The sequence below is a fragment of the Morone saxatilis genome, unplaced genomic scaffold, assembly GCF_004916995.1.
Source record: "Morone saxatilis isolate NCDOM2014 unplaced genomic scaffold, NCSU_SB_2.0 Contig19, whole genome shotgun sequence".
NCBI classification, from domain to species: Eukaryota; Metazoa; Chordata; class Actinopteri; family Moronidae; genus Morone; species Morone saxatilis.
Window position 1 is genome coordinate 5,648,962 of NW_023339751.1, and position 16,369 is coordinate 5,665,330.

Genomic DNA, 16,369 nt, shown 5'->3' on the forward strand with positions numbered 1-16,369 from the left:
TCAATGTCTATTGATGAGCAGCTGCAGAGGATAAAACTTATATTAAAGCACACATTTCAGCTTTTAGCTTATGATATAGTTATTTTATTGCATTAGTGGAGACGTATTTGGTCATATTTACTGGTAAATGTGTAATTGTTACTATATTAATACACAAACTTGAGGACTAATGGATTAATAAGGTAACTGTAAAGTTACATTTAATAAAAAAAGGGACTATTTGCAGGATTCAAATTTAAAGAAAACAATATACTAACATTACAACACTTGTTTCACCGCTCTGGTCTGGAGTGAAACTAAAACTATTTGTACAGTTGTTACAGTTCATTACGAAGGCCTCTAGTGAGAACAATGCTCTCACTGGGTGGACATTTCACCATCATTTAGTCTTTAAAGCAGAAAGGGGAACAACCTTCTACTCTGCCTGAATTTGTTTAATGATAAACAAGTTTTTCCTCTTTTTATTTAGCAAGTTTTCATTTGTTAGGAACTCCGTTAGCTGCAGCTGACATCTTGTTGTTCCCCTTTCTGCTTTAAAGACAAAATTATGATAAAATATCCACCCAGTGAAAGCATTTCTTTTCACTAGAGGTCATGATAATTAATTGTTAACTGTACGATTAGTTTTAGTTCAGTTTCCCTTTATTTTACAACATTTTAATCCGGTTTATAATCCCCATTTTCTGTTTACATCTTTTCTTTTTCTGTAACTGTAATCACCTTTTTTTGTATGCTGATTGTGTCACACAGTTACATGTAATCCATTACTCCCCAAGTAGCCTGAGTATTAATATAACAAATAATAAATAATAATAAAAAATTAAACAGCGACAACAGACATACACATTTATTAATTGATTTAAATAAATAAATAAATTAAATAAATTAAAATTAATTAAATACATTTATTGAAATAAACTAATAAAGAGATGCTAGAATTCATAATGAACAACTAATAAACGAAATGTTTAGTAAAAAAAAAAAAAAAAAAACGTATTTTATTTACGGAATGATGAAGCGTGCGCGTCTCGACGTTACCTACTTACGTCATGCTTTACGTATTCCTCTCTCATCCGCGCTTCGCGTAAGCACCGTGCTAAGCTCACTAGCTCGATGAATGTGTCCGATATGATGAGCGGCAGACGACGGCGGTCTGCGTTTGTCGGGCTTTGTGGAGCCGCGTTTCGTCGCTATATTGTGTATTATTTCGCCGAGGGCGGCGGAGTGACCTCGGTTCCAAGGGAAACTACTGTGAACGCTGAGTTTGTTTCAGACTTAAAGCGAGCATACGGTGACTTATTGGCCACGGGGAGCACGAAATATATACAACAACAATGTGACACACAACCGAGACCACCTTCCCAGTATATTAATCTCGGTATTCAGTTCATCTTTTGTCTTTTTTTTTTTGACTTTTTCAGTCTACCTCCAGTGGTAGAAAGGTGTTAAGATTGAATCATATTTGGCGTCTAAGCTCGTGGAAGAAAACACGCCTGTATCGGATAGCTCAACCTGCGAACCATTGTTGCCTCTGCAGACTCTCTCCTTCCTCTAACTCTCTCTTTCTCTCGGCAACGGTAGAAGAAAGCTAAATGCTCTTCGATAAGGTCTGGACTGGCAAGTAGGGGCAGATGTTGAAATAGTGGATTAACTCATCTTCTGTTGAGGCCTAAATGTGAATTTCTGAAACGTTTTCTTTTTTGGGGTCTTTGACTTGAATGCTCCTGATTGAAGACGCGAAAGCTGTGCAGAAGTTCTTCCCTGAGGAAACTCCAACTGGGAGATGAGCTCGCTGGCACAAGTCAGCCTCAGTCTGCTCATTGTTAAATCAACATAAAATGTTAATGCATGTATGCACACTTTAATATTACTTTCAGCAGTAAGAGCACGCCTGGGCCTTCCTTCCCTCTTCATCTTACATAAAATGTCTGCAGCAATCCTAATTAAACGCCCCTAGTTGCCTCGTTTTGGTCTCTGGGACAAGAAAGGGTGCGAGATCAATCTTGGAATCCAAAGCTGAGAGTTTAGTGTCAGTAGCTTTCAGTTATTTCACCTCTAAGACAGAAACGTTACAAAGAACTGGTTGTTTAATGTCCTGTGTAAAGGTTTATATTGTTTATGTGGGTTTAAAGTGGCTCATTCTGTCAGTGCAAAGAATATAAACATTTTAATGCCAGTGTGTTACAGACTTTTTGCTTTTCTTGGTCCCACAACATTTTACTCAAAGAAATCAGAAAGCAAAACTGTACTACAACTTACAAATAAAGATGTGCCAACAACTTTTTCTTCCCTTTTTAAAACACAATATTTTAAAACAGTTGTATAAAAGTATTTCAAAGGACCAGTGTGGAGGATTTAGTGGCATCTAGTGGTGTAGCTGCAGATTGCAACTGCGTCGCCTCGCCCTCAGTTTCACCTAAGTGTGAAAGAGAAGCCACGGTAGCAGCTTAACACACAAAACGAGAATGCCTCTACCTAGAGCCAGTGTTTGGTTTGTCCATTCTGGGCTACCGTAGAAACATGGTGGACTTCATGGAAGATGACCCACAGCATTAATAGATAAACATCTTATTCTAAAGTAACAAACACAATGATTCCTATATTCAGGTGATTGTACAGTAATGAAAACATACTGATGAATTATTATATTCCGTTTCTGTTAATAGATCCTTCTGAATGTTACACACTGGAGCTTTAAGTATTCAGATATACGTGTTTATATGTATATCGCTCAGCACTAGTACAAAGTTTTCAATAGGTAAATAAATTGTTTCCAATCACTTTAACAATCTAATAACTAACCTCCCCCTTACCAGGTGAATTCGAGAAAGGTGTGGATCACCTGACCAATGCGATTGCAGTATGCGGTCAACCTCAGCAGCTGCTCCAGGTGCTCCAGCAGACGCTGCCGCCTCCAGTCTTTCAAATGCTGCTCACAAAACTGCCCACCATCAGCCAGGTGAGGAATTTCCCCTTCGTCTCCCATTTAAAATGTCCGTGTGGTCGGTGTCGTCGTGCAGCATCCTTAATAAACCCCCTAGTTGCCGTTTGTGGTCTCTGGGACAAGAAAGGGTGCGAGATCAATCTTAGAATCCAAAGCTGAGAGTTTAGTGTCAGTAACTCTGAGTTATTTCACCTCTAAGACAGAAACGTTACAAAGAACTGGTTGTTTCCTGTGTGAAGGTTTATAAAAGTTCGGCTGTTCTATAATTGAAGCCAAACGTATTTTTAAAAGATATTTTCTTCTGTTTTTCAGCGAATCATCAGCGCTCAGTCTTTAACAGAAGATGACGTCGAATGAGTGAGTGTGTGTGTGATGAAAATCAGACACTGGTGTTTGTGCACTGTTTTGGTATGTGTGTGTGTGAGCCTGATTATGCCAGAGCTCAACCTTTGGACATGAGATGACGATAACTCCCCCCCTCTCCCCTCTGTCGTGGCACTCCGAGGTTAAAGAGCTTCTTAAAGGTTAAGTTTCTGGGAAATGTTAAATCACATTCCAACTTTCTCTCCCACCGGATCCCGTGTCTTCTATCTGTAACTATATTTATTTCCCATAAAAGTAATTGTGTGTGTGTGTGGAGGTTGGTGCTGATATGTTATGCACTAAATGGAAGAAAAAAAAAAGGGTATGTAAATGATTTGTTACATATTGATGCGCAGTTGATTTACATGTGAAATGTGTGTACGAGTGCCTACACTAAACAGAATTTGTTTGTAGAATATTGTCGATTTTTCTGAATTATCTTTTTCGGTTAAGTGTTATTTTTATATTCCAGTTTCTCATATCTGGATGTATTTTTGTGTGTAAAATCCTTAAAAATAAATCATGAAAACACATTTTTGAGTTTCTGAGTTTTCATTTGCCAGTAGATGGCAGTAGCAATGCACAGGAGAAAATACCAACATTTACAGTTTTGAGATGTGTGCAGTCAATCTAGAGGGTCGCTTTAATGAATGGAAAGTGTTGTGTGCATAAACCAAGGATAATTATTCCTCCATTTAAAAATATATAATACAGAAAAAAGAAAGTTGTTCAGGAACGAAAGGAATGTATTTAAATATAATGGGACTACATTACTAGAATCCACACGTTCTAGGTATGTTTTATTTAATAAAAAAACAACAAAAGCTTGACTCTGGATGTGTTAACGAATCCTTGACGCTGGTTAATAAAATACAGCTACTGCTGCTAGAACAAAGATGAATTGCCATCTTGACAGTACAGTATTTCTATTTCCAGCCAGCATGGTGAGACATACAGTACAAGCTTATGTGAGTACATTGACGTCTTCATTGTGAATGGCTTTATTGTGTGCGTGCAGGAGAGCGAAAGTGGAGCAGCTCGTAGGGGAAGGGTTGGAAGTGTGTCTCTTGGAAGACAAATAGAGCTGTAATTATTTTTATCCCTGTCTGCAGCTGTTTTTCTAAGGGGCTCTGGCCAGAGCAGCCTCGGTCCTCGAGGTTGCCAGGAAACGAGAGCAGGAGGAAAATAGTTTTTCTACATTAGAAATGAAAAATGAAAATTGAACGGCGGCCCAGAAATGTCGAGTGAAGACTAAATGGTAGACAGTGTTCCATTTTCCATGAACTCATGTGCTCACGCTGCAGTCTTCTCATCAGCACTCCTGCTATTTTGCCATTTGGTGGAAAAGGAGAAGCCTGTCAAGAGGCCTGCAGAGTCGTCTGGCTGGGCTGAGTGTGTGTGTGTGTGTGTGTATGTGTGCAGAAGAAGTGACTCGTTGTTAATCTGTCCTTTGGGGAGGCAGAGGAGAGAAATAACAGACTGTGTTGGAGGTCACGCTGGAGCTGTGGTCTGCCGCTGGCGCTGGGGGTAGGAACAGGTTCAGACCCCGTCCACACAGTGTACCACTGGCCTGCTTCTCCTGTAAATAAACACGCAGCTGCTGGCCACGTCCTCCTGCAGCCTGGAGAGAGCTGAAGGGTCACTGAAGGATACTAGACCAGTGCCGCCTGCTCTCAAAGTATCATAAAGTAAACCAAGTGAAACAGACCTTGGCACGAGGCCATGACACTGGTTGAGGATGACACAGCAAATCTTTTGTTTTTATCTAAAAACAGACCCTGCTCTGCATCCTCAACCCTGACCTGATTATTAATGTAACCAATGAGGTGTTTGTGGCATTTCTTTTGATTTAATGTCACTCTTCTGACTGCATTCTTGCTCTATTTGAGTCTGTATGACTGGGTTATGAGTCAGCTCTTCATATCTGATGAAGCAGGCTGGGGGAAAGAGAAGGGAAAATACAGAAACTCCCTTTTCTTGTGCAGTAGGGGGAACTGTTGCTCCAGGGCAGTGTTTGCTCACTTCTATGGTGTTTCCAATGAAGGACAACTGAATGGAGGGAGCTTGAGAGCACAACAGTTCCAGTTGACAGCAATAACAATGGCTGCGCCTGCAGCACAGAGACCATGTGCTCGGGAGGGGTAATTCTTTTTTAACAGTTTGTAATGCTTTCTTCTAATGAGCTCACGTTGACAGATGCACCGTGTTCCTTCATTACAGGTGCAGAAATATAAACTGTTACTGAAGCAACATTTAAAATCCCAGGATTAGACGTAGACAGGCTCTAACCAGCTAGGACCAAAGCAGTCTGACTGCCATTGTGATTTGTTTGCATGGATTCCAATCATATATCAAACGTTGTATTGGGAATATTATAATCACTTGAGCTCCACAACTCATTACTGGAAATCCTGTCAGCAAATTATCCACAGCAGTAATTACCTTTCCTGTGCTATTCCAGTTTAGGAGTTTGAATGTCAAAGCTTGATTACGGCTCTGCATACTGAGGGCCATACATACACAGATTGGGTATCTGTAGGAGCAGCTGTGTTTGTGAGTTTAAGGTAGCCAGAAATAACTCTGTTGTATGCGGTTGCTATGGCAGCTTCACGTAGCTCTGCGAAGCAGCACACTCTCTGCTGCACCGGTCCACATTCGAGCGTTACCTCTGAGCAGTAGCCTCCGAGAGAGGTATTTTCTGCCCGTAGCTTGCTGATCACTGACTGTTAGGTGGAGGTGCCCACAGAGGCCCGGAGTCCTCCTGCGTCTGTTTTGGAACATGTTTTCCCACTGATGCTTAGAGTCACACTGTCTGTGCCCTGATGCTGATGTCATGGCTGTGGTGCCGGAGTCTGCAGCCTACTGTACGTTGTCATGGAAAGAGGACAGGCTGGGGAGAAATATGAGACATGTCCAGGCTGTGCCAGCAGCTATAATAAAGACTGCTGCTCTCTGCTGCACTGCCACTTGTGTGCACAGCAGCAACACAGTATATTAATTACCCAGCGCCTTCTCTGTGTCATTCAGTGAGGGAGAAGAAGGAGAAACATTTTCCAAGGCATGTCCTTAAAATAAAGCAGCAGTGTACGTGCTCAGAGTATTAACTTCCACACAGATGACCCATTTTTCCATCTCAAAGGGTCTGAGGATGGGTGGAAAAAAAGAGAGGGGGGAGTGAAGCGGGAGGGGAGGCAGCAGTGGAGCCAATCACGTGAATTTAAAGCAGGCTACAAATCCTGGCGGATTTCTCTTCCTCTGTGGGGCAATGCCTTACTGTCATCTGTTTTTCCATTTCTCTGCTGCTCTCCCTGTGGTAATTTAACTTCTTCTGCTGCCCTTCCTCCATGTGTAGCCCCAGCCTGTCTATTCAGCTCTGTTGTTTACATTCCCGGTGTGTGTGAGCTGCAGGGTGTGGACAGCCCCCCCGGCGCCCCAACCACCCTGACTGCTTCTCTCTAATGTCATCCTGCCTCCCCACCACCACCACCCTGCCCCCCCCTGAGCCTCCACCTATCTCCTCATCACTAGATCCCTGATAAGGCGGAAATTCAATAGCACCACTCTGCCTGAGAGAAGTAAAGTGCATCACATGACCTGTGAATTCCTGTTTACGTCGGGTGGTTTTCATTTTTCGGTCTGAATTTGTCTTGGAGCGGAATGCGTCATGGAGGGAGACAAAGGAGATAACAGCAGCAGAGATATATGGGAGAAAAATTCTATAACGCTCAGCATCGGTTCTCATCCTGTCATCTGTCATCAGCATTATCTGAGCAATCTAGGCTAGTAGTGAAACTAGAAGAGGGAAGTGACATATACACTGAACAGGAGGGTGAGGAAAGGGTTAACTAAGCAGACTGTGTGCACAGTTATTTTTTCCCCCTCTCTCTCTCTCTCTCTCTCTCTGATCTGCCTTCCTGTCTCACAGTGCAGTGCAGTGGCTTTGAAAATCATGAGAGAGTCAGACAGGCTTGTTTTGCATACTGTAGGTCTCCTGCATTGACTTGTAGCAAATCCCTGCCCTCGGGAGGCATGTCAGAGGGGATTAATGGGAGGGCTGGGGCCTCACAGAGTTTCCCATTGTCGCAGCCCAGCCCTGTGCTGTATTTTCATCCCGCAGAGTGAGAAAAGAGCGAGCAGGTGGGGTGGTGCTGGTGGAGGGAGGGTTGAGCTTGTGTGTTTGTGTGTGTGTGTCAGTGCATGGGGGGGAGGGGGAGGTTATACTGTGGTGTTATTTCCCTCTGCCCTGATTCTTTTGAGCTGAGCTGAAGGGAGGGGAGGGGAGGAGAGTGTAAATAATGTATTTGGAGCGGCGGGGTAGAGGGAGCTGGAGCTTGACCGAGCTAAGAACAGGGAAGGGTTGAGCAGCAAGGAGGCCGGGAGGGGGGCAGAGGAGGAACTGTATGAGCTACAACAACCCTGCTGTGGGTGCTCTGGGGATGTGGGGCCCCTCCCACAAGAATGTAGCAAATCCTGTATTTCCGCTGTATCCTCGTCAGTTGTTACCCGAGACAAATAGTTTTGGCTGGCTGCACAGCTTCCATTAATATGCAATATTAAAATAGATGTACTGAATGTTAAAGTGCTATTTAGCAACAGGCCTGGAGGCCTGATAGGGATCATAATGTGTCTCAGGAAGAAGCAAAGCTTTGTAAACTGGAAACCCAGTCTCCAGTTTGGCAGGAGAGTCAGGATTTCTAGTCTTGGGGCTAATCTTCCACCCGTTATCCTTCATAAGTCATTTTGCTTTTTGTGAGATATTTCTAAGCAGTTATCATGAGAGGACTGATACCTACGTCCATCTTCTGTACTCAAGCCCACTAAAAAAGTTACATGAGAGGACTGATACCACTCATTTCTGTAGCTACAGCCACAAAACAATGACCAAAATTTCCCCCTCCCATGCAGAATTTACCGTTTGTGTTTATTGTGTTGTGTTCAGGAAGTTGCGATGATAACAATTATTGCATTCAACCAATAATGAATGAATTCTGCGTGACCCACTTACAGCAATTTTTCCGATGTTTATTTAACCACTCACTGTAGTTTCCCGCCTAGAAACATCACAACATGCATTGTGATGTTTTAGAAAAGCTGCTGGGAAATCAGGAATTTTAGACTACAACAATCCCCAAAAAACCTAGTGAAATCCTGGAGGGACTGTCCGATAGCGTCTTTCAATTGGCTTTTTATTGCACTACTTCTAAAATTGCATTCTGGCTGAACACACAGCTAAGCTCACCCACCTGTTGTATCTTATTGTCTACAAAAACTAAAGAGTAAAAATGAAAGTTTTTATGGAGTTTGTGTGCAGGACTATATCTTGACCGGTGTAGTGTCTGTTTCCACATTGATTTACCGTGGGACTTGAGCTAGCTGGCGAGCTGTTTCTAGGCTTTATACTTATGTTAAGCTAACTGCTGCTGGTCGAAGCTTCATGTTTGGCATACAGACATGAAAGCGGTATTGATCTTCTCACGTAACTTTCAGAAAGACGGAAAATAATATAATATTTTCCCCAAATGTCAAAATATTCCTTTAAGGCTCCCCTCTCTCATCATAGCTCCGTTTGAGCGTGATGAAACAGTTCACTCGCACCATTAAACCGCCACCATCTTTATTTCTCTCCTTATCTCTCCGTGTCGTTCTCTTCTCACTCTCCCTTGGCGTTCCGGCGCCTTTCTTTCTCCCACACCTGCTTTGTTTTATGGCAACGATAAAGGGACCTTAACCTTGAAACATGATAGAGCAACTCCCAACTCCCACAACTACAATCATCTAAAAAATAGGAAAAAATAGATCTCTCTGGCTCTCCTTTACACACAATGTAACCTTGGTGTAACTTTTGTATTTTATCATATTTTCTTGGGCTCGCACAACTCTGTTGCCGTATCACCCTGTGTTGCTCGGCAGCTACAACCCACTCGTTCACCCGAGAACTACAAAGTGGGTTTGACGCCTTGCATCTTGTGTAACCACGGTCTTTGAAGACTTTGGCTTTGAGCTCTGTGTCTCATCAATTCCCTACGCAAAGCTAAATTTGAATCTGAGGCGAGCACATAAGGGGGTAGCTTATCTGCCCCACTCGTTTAATGTTATTCATTCATGCACACTATTTTTATGACAGGCTTTGCATGCAGAACTATTTTTCCATTTTTGTGGTTTATGTAACCATCTTCAGTCTGCATATGGATGCTCGTATGTGTGAATGCTTAGAGATGACAGTACAGCAACTTTTTGCACTTTACACGAGGGACAGAAAGCACTGGTTGCTTTTGTAGGATGCATTGGGGCCCCCTCATACTTTAAAGGCATAGTTTGTTATGTTCTGCATGAAAGCTGCCAGAGAGGGAGAGAAAAGTCCATCACGAGCCTGGCCAGTTGTGGGTCTTTCTGGGTCATGCTTTGATGTTAATTCACATCTCAACGGGAGGGAGAGCAGAAGGCAGAAAATAGAGTGACACAGATATCCCCCCATTTCCAGTCAACGAGGGAGCCGCACCATAAAGTGAGTGGTACTTATCGCAGCAAATTCCTGACTTATTTGTCATCTGGGGCCCTGGATTTGTCACATCAAATCTGCTTTTCTCAATGAACTGGGGAGGGAGATTACAGGCTCATACTCTGTGAGATAATAACGGCGAGTCAGGCTTTGACTCTCAAATGAAAGTCCTCAAGAGGGTGACACAGAGAATAGAGGCCACATCGTACGCCGCATCTGATTCTCACGCTACGACTGAAGCTCTTTTTTGTGTCCTTCTGGAAATATGATTTTCTTCTACCCCCCACCCCCACCCCCCAATCCATTTGAAATACCGGTCAGCCTTGCAATTGTTCGGTGAACCTAAGCTGCAGAGCCACGCCACTCTTTCCTATCCTTCAGCTTTTCACTCACCGCCAAATCCTCTTCAAGGCTGAGATGATCCACCATGCAGCTGAATTCACCATCAATATAAGATGAGAGCAGTAGCTGAAGGAACCAGTTGTTATTCTATTCTCTCTGTCTGATCGACTTACAAGCAATTCATTGGACTGTTCTCACAATTTCTCCCTATTTTATCCTATATTTCAGCCCTCAGCAGTGATTTGGTTCGATTCTAGTCCTTTCCTCCACACACTGTTGATTTATGTCAGCATAGTGCCATGTAAGTGCACGGTTACACATCCCCAGTTTGCTTTGAGATTCAGCCGAGCTCCATGAATATCCTCCATCTGACCTATTTTACACTAAAGCCTTGATCTCCCTCCATGTTTGTTTGGAGTCTATTTGCAGCTACTGTGATGATTTGATATTATTGCCTAAGATATGAGTGACTTGTTATGTTTGTTTTCAAACCACGGTACTACTTTCATTAGCATATAAAAGGCTTTTTTTTAAATATCCTTATCTGGTTTGAGGTGTTTCTCTCCATAAATTATTTCACAGGGTAGGGGAGTCAATCAGACAGATAAGTTTCATTTAGTTTCTCCCAGAAAGCCTGCATTCCTGGACTTGATTTGAATTTAATGGACTTGTAGATGATTAATGAATCAATTATTGGATACAGCATCTGATGTCTGGGCGGCTGCAGCGGCGACACTGACAGCTTTTCAAATTGAAAGAAGCACAATCGTTGTGGAGACTCGCACGCTGCCAACTCAATGTACTCCTGTAATTATAAATGCATGAAATAATTAACAAACAACTCCACTGCGAGGCTCTTACACGTCGGGTCATTTAGGGTCAGCAGGGACGGGTGGAGAGTGGAGCTTGCGGATGATTGCACTGTCTGATAAGGATGGCAACGCAGATTGAGTTAATCTTGGAGCGAGAAATGCACTGTGGGCTTTTAGTCCAGATGACGCTAAGTATGAGGCCTCACATAGCTCAGTGAAAGCACCCTCTTCTCCCCCCACCACCACCATCCACACCCTCTCCAACCACCACCCCCCCGCTCCATTCTTCCAGAGGGACGGCTTGTTGACATCCATTAGGAGGAGGTTTCCCAGCATTGAGCCAGGCCAGGAAAGAGGACTAATGATGTAATTCCCTGGGAGATGACATTAAAATGTCAAAGTGCCGCGGCTGACATCATCCATTTAGCACACATTTTCCAATAATATACATTTGTCTTCCTCTTTTTTTCCTTCTCAGCTTTCCTTCCTAGAAACTGGAGCTCCCCACCCATCCCACTGCCTGCAGGCTCTACTTAGGTGTGCAGCCACATGACTGAGGACAGCCTGAAATAAGGGGGGATATCATCAAAGCGTGTCTTCCCCTGCAGCTATAAATGCCCTGGTCCAGAAAGCAGTGTTTTGAACAGGCTATGTGTGTCGCATTACATTCACCCCCCTTTTTTTTAAGCCTCAGCTAATGCTAATTCATCTTGTCTGTACAACAAAGACCCTCACGCCCTCATTCCTCCACCTCTTTCATGATTCCTACCACATGTAGGAATGGCCTCTGGGTGATTTTAGGTTAGCTTTCCTTCTGAAAATGTGAAATCTCATGTGATTTTGATTGTGTTAAAATGTGTGACAGAATGAAGAGAGCTCCTCGTACAAATTGTATTTTCAACCTGCTTTCACGCCGCGGCCCTGTGCCTTTCATGCCGGTCAACGAAGATGCTGTTTTTCCGGAAAATATAGAATCTGAATAATATTTCTACGAGGGAGACATGACAGCTCTCTATTCTTCAGCCCAGTGAGTGGGCCAGCTTAGACGTCAATAATAGATGCTTGAAGGCAGAGTAAGTAGACGTGAACTGGAAGCAGAGAAGGAGGGCTGCGCCTCACTTAATAATGAATCAATTGATCCCCCTGCAGATGATGGATCAGGTTGCTATGACGACAGATGCAGTGTTACCCAGAGCGTGGAGAAGGAGGTTTGTTTCCCAAACCGCACAATCGAGGCTGTGAGTGGATCTTGGCTTTTAAATGTATGGATGTGACCAATAAAAAGGAGGTGAAAACATAAAATATTGAGAGGCAGATTAATGCAGCCAGAGAGGATTTTCTCCAACGAGGAATCACAAATCCATCACATTATGTTGTACAATTCAAAATCTGTTTTTCTCTTTTGGACACAGATGTAAAAACACTGCATGTGCATGAGATTATATTGGCAATCATTCCCACACTGATTAATCTGGGCGTTCCTCCTGATGGATGATATAGCACTGAATTTTTCTCTTTGTGTGTGTGTGTGTGTGTGTGTGGTGCACGTAGCGCTGGCTTCCAAAAAACCAACATGTTTACCATGTCTGCATGTGTGCGTTCTGTTGCCGTGGCAACGCGGCTGATGCTGGGTCCAGCTGGGACCACGTTGCCAAGTAACAGCTGAGTTATGAGATTGGAGGAGAGGAGCGTGGGCGTTGGGAGGGGAGGTGGGGGGAGAAGGCGGGCGGGGGAGAGTGTGAAGGGAGCACAGCGGATACGAGGGCTTCTACAAAGAGAGCGAGCAACAAAGACTGGAAGCATGAAGGGGGGAAAATATCTCTGAGGGTAAAAAAAATAAATAAATAAAGAGCGTTTATTTGGGTTAGAGCTCTGGATTGAAAAATATGTTTTTTTTCATCTCTCCCTGCGCCTTCCTGCCAGAGAATATTAATACTTGGGTGCATCACAAAGCATCTCTACTCTCTGGAAAAAGACAAACAAAATAAGCCGTGCCAGCAAACAGAAGTGATGTGCTTCATACTAAACAGCAGCCGGGAAACTCTGATAATTCCTTTCATGAACACAAAATTGGAAGTAATGAGTGTAGTGCTGTGTGTGCAGAGACCTGGCCGCACTGACCCTGCCTCTAACATGACTACACAGAGGGCTCCCTGCCTGTACTGACTCACAAGCAGGCAGAAATATCGGAAAGAGTCCAGCTCCAAAAGCTCTCGGCTGTAAATGATCATGTGTCCAGGAGGCTCGGGCAGGGGCGCTGCAGCGAATGACCCGTTGTTGAGTCAGCACCGGTTTAGCATACAGACAGGGAAGTGTAATGGTTCTACTGTGGAAATATGGCCTGTAATCCATTAATGAGTTAATGGTTTGTGATAACAGCAGCTGGTCTTGTTTTTCAGCTACCATCGGGATTCTTTCGAACACAGGTTACACCCACAGAATCAAACGGATGACAATATGTTCTCAATATGCATGTACTCCTCTGACCTGCTCACTCACACAGATGCTCCCATGAATCATCTGGACCCAACCTTAAATCTGCCTCCGCCTCCTTCCTCATAATCACAACATGATTATGCAGTTTTGCTTTCATATCGGTATTGTCTCTGGGTTCTGGCTCAAATCCTTTTGTTCGTGCTCATTAGGAACACATTTTTCTGTCTTCCGTCGGCTGAGCAGTCTGATTTGTCACCATGGAAACTGATCATGAAGTGCCTTGGTGCTACATTTGGGACTAATTGTCACCCCCAAACAAACACGCACGCTCTTAGACTCACACTCGCCGCTGAAATCACTGTATTTGTTGCTCTCTTTGTTATAATATTCTCATGCTCCAGTACTTCTCAACAATGAACCCCCGACACAAAGGCCCCCGAAAATCCTGCGCAAGAGTGAGTGAAATAGCTGAAAACAACAAACTCCACAAAACAAAACAGCTATTGAAGTTCCTGGAGCTGTTCCCAAGCCACTTGATCCAAATATGCTTGATGAATTTTCAGCCTGGGAAATGTGAAATTTGACGCTCGGTGCACGGCTGACACATTCAGTCCTCTGCTAAAGGTTGCGCTAAGTGACATGTCAAAGATCAGAGGACACCGTGTCCGTCCAGTTCGTGCAGTTCAGGAATTACAGACAGGGCGAACCAGAAAAACAAAAACAATAGAGCCAACGTGGCCCCATCTTTATATAACAGAGCTTGTGCCTGTGGCGATTGTGCAATGCGGTGCAGTTGTCTGGGCTGATGTAAACAGAGCCTTAGTGCCTCTGGAGGCTCAGCCATGCGCCTTGATGCAGCAGTTATGGGCACATGCCCTACTTTCATAAATCAGAGATGGAAAAAAAAGGAAACAGCGTGAGGGTAGAGGAGGAGGAGGAGGGGAGAGAGGGGATGCCGAGTGAGCAGGAGAGGGAGGGAGAAAGAGAGTTTTAGAGGGAAAGAGGAGGTGGGGGGGGGTGCTGAACAAGGCTCATATTGATGTTCCAAACACAGCTGCAGGCGTCAGCTGACTAGCTGGCCTGGAAGCAGCCCCAAGCTCTGCCTCCTGCCTTTATCAGCTTACACTGTGACCTTTCTCTCTCTACTGGAATAGATCCCCCCCACCCTTAAACCTAGCCCTCCCGCCATATCTGGCCGTTTACCACGCACTGTCCACACAGCCCGGATGAGCCTGGACCCTGTCTGTCCTCTGTGACATCTGACTTCTGCAAGGGTTTTTTGTATCTGCATGCCTCCAGAAACGCTGGCTCTCTTTTCGACGCATCAGCACTTTCGTTTGTCTCACATGGCTCGGTTTTCAAGCCTCGCCCCACGCTCTTACACAACTCACCATGAAGTCACTTTTACTCCTCACGTCCACACCCGATGGCGGAGGATAAAGAGAGAGTGGTGATGAAGGGCTGTTATTGGCAAATACATGTCAATTCAGCAGGATTGGTAGGCAATGTGCAGTGTTCCTCGAAACAAAGACAGAGACAAGGAATTGGATGCCATGCTTAAGCTGACATCTCAGGTTTGGACATATTTAGTGAACCTGAAGTTAGCAACAGTTCGGGGTGAGTTTGAAGAAGCAGCTGTCGTCGAGTCTCTCCCTAAGGGGCAGTAATCAGCAGAGGTAACTGTCAATCACAGGTCTTCAGGCCTCATGGGCTTTTTCTCAGAAATACGCCCCCACCATGCACACACACACACAGCACACCTCCCCTTGATGACGCTCTTCAAGTGTTACTGGATAGCGTTTCTATGGGAGCTGTCCACCCACACACATACAGCAGCGCCTCCCTCACCTCCCCTCCCAACTGTTTGCAGGAAACACTCATCCTTCTCTGGAGATGTCGCTCGCGGCAGCTCATGCACTCATAAATCCTGGACTCCTTTCTGGGAAATGAAGGGCTTGAAAGATACATACATACACACGCTGAGAGTAAAGAAGAGAGGGGGGCACAAAACACAGCTTGCCAAGTATATCTCCAATGCCTTTTTGACAGTGAAGAGGTTGGATAGAGTGTCTGCCTCCTGTGGGAGGCAAATAAGGAGCATATTCTGTGCTTCCCCGGTTACTGTGTGAGAATCTGAGACACTGCGGTGTCTAGGCAGACCTCAGCGATACCAAAAACATCACAGGAATGAGAAGTGTTTGGCGGTGGAGGACAAAGAGGGACGGACGGAGGGAGCAAATAAAAGGGAAGGCGAAGAAAGAATAGAAGCGTTTAAAGGCAACCATCGCCGGCTTCAAATGTCAGTCAGCTCCCGGTTAGACAATGGAACACAGCTGTTGCTAAGCTTTGAACTGCAGCTGCCTCTCTTCTGTTGGCACTATTTGTGTGTACATGTGGTCACGGGTTGTGTTTGAACATGGAGCTGCTATAAAGTATTATAGGAAGATTAGTGTGTACAATATTCCAATGCTAAAGGGTGGATCGAGGTCACGGGAGTTGCAGAGAGACACATGAGTAGGTGGCGAGTATGTCAGATGTTCCTGATTTAGAAACCCTCAAGCAAGAGGCAGAGATGAGGAGGGGTGGGGTGGCAAAGAGTCTGCAGTGCTCAGTCTGGAGTGGGCTGTAATGGTTTGGGGTTGAGGGTCAAAGAGGGGGAGGGAGATGAAGGACATGGCTGCCAAGGACATCTCACTCACTAAGAAAAAATTCTCATCTGATTGAGGGTTGAGAGACGAATCTGGAAATGAAATTAGATTGCTTTCCATGGCGGGTTCGTGACTGAGGCGGCCGCAGTGTCCGCCACGCCTGACTCCTTCAAGTGCCTCATTATCAGTGTCATCTGCGGATCATCGGAGAACATCTCATCCTCATCTCGGCGGCTTTTTGATCATCCTGCAGACAATGTGCCATTAGGCCAGGGCTGATTTTCTAAAGCTCAATTACTCAAGAGGAGACTCATTAGCATATCAG

The 16,369-nt window shown here is 44.4% G+C and overlaps 1 long non-coding RNA gene and 2 other non-coding genes across 3 annotated transcripts; all 3 read left to right on the top strand.

The window, feature by feature from the left end:
* The first annotated feature begins 1,931 nt into the window (after positions 1 to 1,931).
* Positions 1,932 to 2,066, top strand: LOC118329894. Its single transcript, XR_004796805.1, has one exon. It is a non-coding gene; the product is annotated as a small nucleolar RNA SNORA14 (small nucleolar RNA).
* Positions 2,045 to 3,840, top strand: LOC118328988. Its single transcript, XR_004796773.1, has 2 exons — positions 2,045 to 2,959; positions 3,257 to 3,840. It is a non-coding gene; the product is annotated as an uncharacterized LOC118328988 (long non-coding RNA).
* LOC118329893 lies at positions 3,018 to 3,149 on the top strand. The gene has a single exon (XR_004796804.1). It is a non-coding gene; the product is annotated as a small nucleolar RNA SNORA14 (small nucleolar RNA).
* Positions 3,841 to 16,369: the final 12,529 nt, after the last annotated feature.